Consider the following 8,292-nt stretch of genomic DNA (forward strand, 5'->3'; position numbering starts at 1 on the left):
AAACCCCAATGCCCCCCACCCTCACACCCCAATCTGAACCCAGCAATAACAAGAAGCAAAGCAGCAGTGGTGTCCTTAGCAGTTAGCAGTAGCAAGGATGGATGATTGGATGGGATCAGGAGATGCGAAGCAGAAGGAAGGCAGAGAGACCTGGATTGAATTAGTCTTAACAATGGACGGACCTGGAGAAGATGGTGCCGACTTGCCATAGTTCAGCTGGTGCCACTGATCTTGGGTTGCTACCGATGTAGCACGAGAACTGTAGAAGATGGGTTGCTGTTGATCTAGCACAGGAGCGGGTGACGTGGATACATGCGAACCTGAGCCGCCGCCACGGCGGCCGATAGGACAAGGAGAGCGGCGACGGCGGTGCCACAGCAGGAGCGGTGGCGGCGAGCTCCGTTCCGCCCTGTACGCAGAGGGAAAGCAGGAGCGTTCCCGGCGTCAGGTGGTGTGGGCGGTTTCACCCATGGGATCGGCGTGGATTGGCGCGGGTACCTATCAAGCCCAGCCCAAGCTAAATGCGCAATATACCCACCACAGGCTTCCTTCCCCGGCGTGGGCTTCAATCTACGGTTGGCGGGGTTTGAGGTCCGATCCACGTACTTTTTTTCCAAAGGTCACAGTGATGACATGCATGTATGTGGTTTGTTTTGAAACTCCATAAGTTTAGTTTCTCCAAAAAACAAAGAAACTCCAATCTATCACCGAGAGCAGCAGCGGGTTAACAGAGTTTTCTTAATTCTTTGATTAAAATTTTCACGTTACAATCAGTGACCAAGATTTTATTCATATCTTATAATACCTCCTTGCATTGAACTAAAAGGTGTGCCCCAGCAAGACCCTTCCTTATTTGACTTACACAGTTACACTCATACACATGGATGGAGTACAACAGATAAATCACATTCAAACTTGCAATATTCGTGAACACTTATTGATTCTGGCAGTAGCATATATCCTTGCATAAATTTAGAACTTCCACTCATTTATTAGTCCTTGTGCGTTCTGATAAATCGAACAAAATCGTCCATATACCTCTCTTGGCACTTCTCATCTCCAACAACAATCTTTTGCATCTTCTTCGCATTGGCCGCAAGGACCCTCCCACCTTCTTCCTCAGACATGACAGCTCCGATGGACCTCGCGACGCCTTCACGACTGAACGACCTGTCTTCTCCAAACCTCGGCACCTGAACTCCGACCTGCTTTGTCTCCATCAGCCGCGCGTTTATCCCTTGCTCGTCCAGAAACGGCAGCATTATCATCGGCTGCCCAAACACAAGGCTCTCCACAACGGAGCTCCACCCACAGTGCGTGAGGAACGCGCCGACGGCGCCGTGAGCCAGCACGTCGATCTGGGGAACCCAGCCCATGGCGACGAGCCCGCGGCCACGTGTTCGCTCCACGAACCCCGGAGGCAGGATGTCGTCGGCCTCGGAGATGCCAGTAGGTCCCTTGAGAGCCCACAGAAATGGTGCCCCGGCGAGCTCCAGGCCAAGCGCAAGCTCGTGCAGCTGCTCCACGGTGATAGGAGGCTCGCTTCCGAGAGCGACGAAAACGACAGACTTTGGCTTCTGGCTGTCAAGCCAACATAGCGGTAGCGCCGTCTTGCCATTGTCGCCGTTTACTCCTCTGTGGCCTTCTACTGGGATTGGGAGAGATGGCGGCAGTAGGCCGAAAGGGATCACCGGCTTGCCAAAGATGCTTGAGAGGAGAGCCATGGATTCGGGCTCCAGCTCGACGCAGCTGCGGCAAGCAACGAGCTTGCATTTCTCAAAGGTTAGTGCGAATCGTTGGGGTATTGATGGTGGCATGGCATCTGCGGCCACAGGCGGCAGAGACACACGCGGCACACCGAATTGTGCTAACGTCGTCGCTGAGAAGATGAGGGACAGGACGCAGGGCACATCGTGCTCTGCGGCAGCGGCGGCGGCCCAGTAATGGAAGCTGTCGACCATGAGCAAGTCCACCTTGTTGTGGTCATGGTCGGCATCGGCGGCGCAGGCGACGTCGAGGAAAGCCGAGAAGGGCGCGGCGAGGCCGTCGAAGGCCTTGTAGAACAGGTCCAGCTTTCCGGCTGGGACGTCACTGGTGGCCTCGGTGCCATCGGGGAGGCCATTGAGGCGTGGGAATGGCAGGGCCACGAAGTCGATGAGTCGGCGGGCAAGCCCGGGCGCGACCGGGCGGAGCCGGCTGATGTTGCGCGGGGGTGGAGACGAAGAACACGCGGTGGCCGCGCGTGGCGAGGCGCTCGGCGAGCTCCAGGTACGGGAGCATGTGGCCGAACGCCAGCCACGGGAAGATGACGATGCGCAACGGCGGCGGCGAGGCGGCGTCCATGCGGCGCGGAGGGGGGGCGACTCGTATGGTGGTGGAACCGAAGAGAACGAAGGGGATGATGTCCTTGAGCTACCTGTGCTATGAACGGCCCCTAGCCACCCAACCGGATGCATGCATTTCAACCACCACGGTCACGTGGCCGCCCACACAACGGACAACGCCTACCAAAGGTTAAGTTGATAATATGATTGGGCTCATAGCTAGTTTGAAGCCTAATGGACATAACTCTTTTCAGCGAGGTCAATCATTTTGGAACTGGGCCGGCCCATAGAGCTTGTGTGCTCCTGGGATGTATTTGCTGAGAGCTGGTCTATGGTTATCTTTTTGGTCCATGTCCGGGCCCAGCACTGCAGTGTAAATGTGAGAGTCTTGTGACTGATTTCTGAAAGCGCTTGTTAATATGGAACTACTAGTCCATCAACCCATGCTCTCATATGGGTTAGAAATTTTAGAGCACATAAGTATTAGTTACAATTTAATATACCTCTAACTAATAATACTAAAACTAAATTGTATGTTTTTCACTTTGTTAATTTTCTAACGCAATAGATACTATGATGTCTTTATCCAATTGTGATAAATGTATCAATTACTAAACATTAGCATAAACTATGTTGGATCTTGTTGTAGCACATATCTTCTGATGTCATGAATCTAAAATAAATTACTAATATTAAATTGCACGTTTTTCATTTTGTTCATTTTCCAACACAATGGATATAATGTTCTCCTTATCTAGTTGTGATCAATGTATCAATTACTAATCTATATGTTTTTTTCCATCCATACCCATAGTTCTTTCTCTTTGCATAACACCACTGTCTAACTTGAATATGAATTTAGTTGAAACATTAGCTTACAAAGAAAAGCTTAAACTATGGTGCCTCTTATTGCAGCCCATATCTTTTGATGCCATAAACCTTTTCAAATGATCTTGTTAAGTACTAAAGATTTTTTATTCTCAAGCTCAAATTCGTATTGTAGCTTTATTAACTCTCATTTTGTACTTTTAAACTGAATATTTTGGGTCATAAATTGCACTCTTAAATATTAGGGGAATTTTGCTCACGGACATTGCACAAACGTCTAATATGCTGTTGGACACCGTCAACGTCAAAATTTGCTGGCGAACATTACAAATTTCTGGTTCTTTGTCCAAAGACACCGTACCGATTATTTTATACATTTTTCAGTTTTGGAGAGAGAGAATGTGGGGGAAATGTCTAAACTGTCCTCGTCTTCAACCTCTGGCACCTCCTTCCCCCCGAGCTCTTCATCATGCCGTCCCGAGTCTGACTGTGCGCCGCCACCACCATGTCCAACGCCGCGCCGCGCCCTCATCCCCGGTGAGGCCGCGTGCCCCTGGCCAGGTCCATGTCCCCCGGTCGCGCCCTCGCCCCTTGTCCCCCCGCCGTCCGCCATGGTCGCACCCCGTCCTCGGCGGCCGCATACCCCCGACAAGTGTCCCCGTCCCTGGCCGCGCCCCCATCCCCTCAAGAAGAGAAGACCGTCGCCGCCGGAGTCACGCTGTCCCTGCAGGAGAAGGCGGGCCTGGTCTCTGACCGACGAGGACCCGCGTCGAGCATTTCCGAGCTCCCGACGTTGGTCGTCGGCGAGGCAGAAGGCGAGCTCACGACTGAATGCCGTCCGAAAGAGCCCCACCGCATCCAACCTACGCCTGCACCGCCGGATCTGTAAGACGGACGAGGACGAGCTGTGTCCTGGGCCTCTGGCAAGCTCCGCCGCTCGACGAGGCCCTGCCGCCCCCGGCACGACGTCGGCAAGGCCAAGGATCAGAGGGAGCACGCCACGGGCGGGCGGCTTGCAGCTCCGCAGGCTAGCGAGTGCCTGGCCGGAGCGCCTCCCACCCCACCCCCCACCCAAACGTGCACAGCATTGAGCCATGGCAGATAGACGGAGGTGGAAGATGACTAGTAGGGGCAAATTCGTCTATTCAGCGCCCTTTCTCTCTCAAACCATGAAAAATGAATATTTTAATGAGTGCGGTGTCTAGCAGCCAAGAATCACGATTTCATAATGGTACTGAGCATATTTTAGATTTGGCGGTGTCCAACAGCATATTAGACCTTTTTGCAATGTCCCTGAGCAAAATTCCCCTAAATATTACAATAACATAACAATCATTTAAAACATGCACCACATCACTCAAAATCGATGATAGAGCTTGAAGTGATATCTAGAATGGCGCTAAGCTAGAGAGAGTATTTAATATTTAAGTCATATAATGATTTTTCACTCTAAAATAATCCCAAAGATAAGGAAGTATAGGCACATATGGTTCGCACTACCACTATGTGTTTAAATTTATTTATCAAAAAAAATATATATGCAGTAATGGTTATACTACCAATATAGATAACATTTTAGTTAAAATGTACACCCTCCACACCAAGTTATAAGTTGTTCAGACATTTCTAGTAACTTTTATTATATATTCAGATATACACTGTGTCTAGATACATAGCTTCACTATGTATCTAGAAAGAAAATAAGAACGACGTATAATTTGAAACGAAAGGAGTAACATATATAAAATAAATATTTATATAAATTATATGTCACTCTTTTAGTAATATAGTTTTAAATAATTTGTTAGTATCATTAGTATATGAGTTGTTAAAAAATATTTTTCATGGTTGCTAAAATCGAACATATATATTTATCTCTCAAGCCTGCATGTGTACTTGATATGTATGATGCCATAATATGTATATTTACTTCAATAAAATTCTAATATATCAATATTAATACTCCATCCGTACTAAAAAATAAAGTCGTTTTGGACAAGGCTCGGGTCAAACATTGGGAATATAAATCATGAATAACTTTTAAGTTGTTGAGTTTGGAAATATGAAAGCCATATAAAGAGATTTGTCTTGAAAAATACTTTCATAAAAATATACATATATCACTTTTTGATAAATATTTTTATAAAAATAAGGAGTCAAAGTAATACTTTGGAGACCGTGTCGCTGTCCAAAATGACTTTATTTTTGAGTATGGAGGGAGTAAAATTTAACATAGAAACATATATATGCTTTATGGCAATTTAAATATTTGTAGTAGTAGAAGATGATAGCTTACATGTAGATTTGAGGGATCTTTTAGTCTTTTAAATAATGAAAAGTGTTAATTTAGATGCAGATTTAAGTGGTTTTGTCAGTATAATTGCTATGTGGTTTTGTTAAGGGACTATTTTCCGTGTTTGATAATTATTAATATATATTTTACTTGTTCTACATGACCAAATATAGCGAACATTGAAGTGTGTAATTTAGAAATTTATGTAGCGTCCTCATATTGGTGTTGGACTATTTTTAATATATTGTATTGGTATTTGCATATAGATATGAGAGATATTTTTACTTATGTTTTTATGAAGACTAAGGTTGATAACTTTGATACAAACTAAAAGGTATAATCTTATATTATATTTTACAATGACATAGATGGGTATTTTGAATAGATGTGGGTAATTTATAAATGAATTAGAAGGTTATTTTCCTTCCCTAATAGCTAAGGTCTAGTTTAGTTATAAATTTGGGAAGTTGTTTCGAACTATTTTTTAGTCGATGAACGATGAAAACAACTTGATGGGCGATGAATAGATGGATTCCTAGTTCCACATGGTTGACGAAATTTTCTTGTTTTTTAGACCATCAGGCCTCTTTAGTGTAAATGCATTAGTGTTGAACTTAATAGACAATATATGTATAATGGTTGTCTTTTGAGTTATCACATAGTAACTCCTAATTTTTTAATTTGGGCAGAAACAAAAGTTACGTTGTAAGTTGTACGAAAACAACAACTCATACAATGGTGCAATAAGGGTCTCGTAGTCCTCAATTTTAGCTTATATAAAATATTTGTTTCACAAAACTACAGCCTTTATTTCACCTCCATCTTTTCCTCCAAATCATAAAAACTATTATATAATGATGATAAGACGAGTAGCAATGTATTTTTTATTCTTGATATGAGCTCATTTGTGTATCTTATTTGTTGGGGTTAGTAGATTGTACCTCATGTTTTATGAATTAATGGATCATCCTTCTATTTGATTTTTTTATTAATAGATTATCTAACGTGCATGTGATGGGCATTGTTGACCTGATATTTTATTAAGATACTAACCTCAGATATTATAGTTTTAACCAACTATGAATGTGAGTAGGAGATTTTTCCCGTGCGTTTTTATTTTCTTGAAGAAATTTTTTCTATCCGTTGAAGTTATGTAAACTTTGGTACAGGAGATTTTTTCCCGTACATTATTTTTCTTGAAGAATTTTTTCTCGGATTAACAGATGAACCTTCTATTTGATTTTTTTATTTTTTATTTATAGATTATCTAACGTGGATGTGATGGGCATTGTTTACGTGATATTTTATTAATATCTAACCGTACGGGTATTTTTTATTTGTAGATAGATCAACAGAACGTTTTTTCCTGGCAAAAAAAAGATATTAGTTTTTTTTTGAAGAAATTCTTCCGTACATTGAAGTTGTGTATAGGAGATTTTTTTCTCATACGTTTTTTTTTCTTAAAGAAATTTTCCCCATACGTCATTTTTTATCTATATAATTGTGGAGCTGGATAATTTAAAAAAGAAAATAAATCTACGGTTAAGGGATAGTTGGAGTCTTTCAATTAAATGTTAGATGTTTCTGATTAATGTGAGAATTTTTAGCATTTATCTTTTTTTCTAGCGGTTTTGGCGAATTAATGTGGAGGCTCCGTTGGGGCCTCTAATTAGTAATAGTAAGATAGAGTGTCTCACTCCTAGTGTCAACTCCAAGAGACTTAGTAAAATTAGATGTTAAATTATGAGATTTAGCCATTATATAAAATATAAATCCCATCTAAAATGTCGAGTTTTACAACAGCCTAGCTAAACTGGAAAACACAGATAGCAAGTAGGACTATGGTCTGCGAGAATGGTGGGATAGCAAGCAGGAAAAAATGGAAAATAATATAGGCAAGCTGTTGAAATGATTTTTGAGAGCACAATAGACCCAGTCTGTTGGAGTTGTTTATATCTTCTAAAAAAGTAATATAGATTCACTGATTCTCTTTGTGCTTGCGGTGATTCAGTGAGTCCCTCAGCAACCACATGTAAGTATATATATGTAACTCAAAATGTCAAAGCTTGCAGCTGTTCGCTATTCATCTTCGGCCCAACCACGTAGTTGCAGGATGCGATGCCATTTTTTCATCAGATGCCTAGATTGAGACGCATCGCTGGTGGGTGGCGTTCCCAGATCTGTCCCACAAGGACCAAATTTACCTATACAAGCCGGAGGTGCACGCCCAACAGAGAGCTGCGCCACGTCGCCCTGAAATCCTTCAGCCGTTCGATTCCCGATCGATGCTCCGTATTCGCTCCACCGCCCGCTACAGTTCGCCGCCCCCTCCGCAAAAATATCTCCGTCTCTCCCCCTCCTCGTCCTAGATCGAAAAAAAAACTCTTCCTTCGTCTCCCTCTCTCGGTCTCTCCCGAGGCCGCGCCCCTTCCTCACGCTACACGCGCCTCCGCCGCTTCCGCCCCGTCGTCCCTTCCTCTCTCCCTCCCTCTCCCTGCCCATCTCGGCGGCGGCCAGCCCTCGGCGCGGCGGCGCCCACCCTCCTCCTCCTCCTCCTCCTCCTCCTCGCCCCTCCCTCCTCGCGCCGCAAGGGCGGGGCGACGGCCCTCGCGGCAGCCGTCCTGAGCGACACATCGGCCTGGGTGGCTGCCGCCCGGTGCTTCCGCGATGCCGACCTAGGGTTCTGCGCGGCCTGCTGAGGCGGCGGTGGAGGCAGACCGGCCATGCCCCAGCGCGGCGCGCGGGCCCCGCCGCGACAGGACGGCCGCGGGCAAGCTCAAACCCTAGGTTCCGCGGTCACCGTACTGTGGGGCCCGTCCGCTGTCGCCTTGCTCAGCTCCCGGCGGA

General features: G+C 45.2%; 1 pseudogene; it reads right to left on the reverse strand.

Moving 5' to 3' along the window:
- Positions 1 to 814: 814 nt before the first annotated feature.
- On the reverse strand, positions 815 to 2,355 carry LOC136485874 (UDP-glycosyltransferase 91B1-like; annotated as a pseudogene).
- Positions 2,356 to 8,292: the final 5,937 nt, after the last annotated feature.

The sequence above is a fragment of the Miscanthus floridulus genome, chromosome 10 (assembly GCF_019320115.1).
Source record: "Miscanthus floridulus cultivar M001 chromosome 10, ASM1932011v1, whole genome shotgun sequence".
NCBI lineage: Eukaryota > Viridiplantae > Streptophyta > Magnoliopsida > Poales > Poaceae > Miscanthus > Miscanthus floridulus.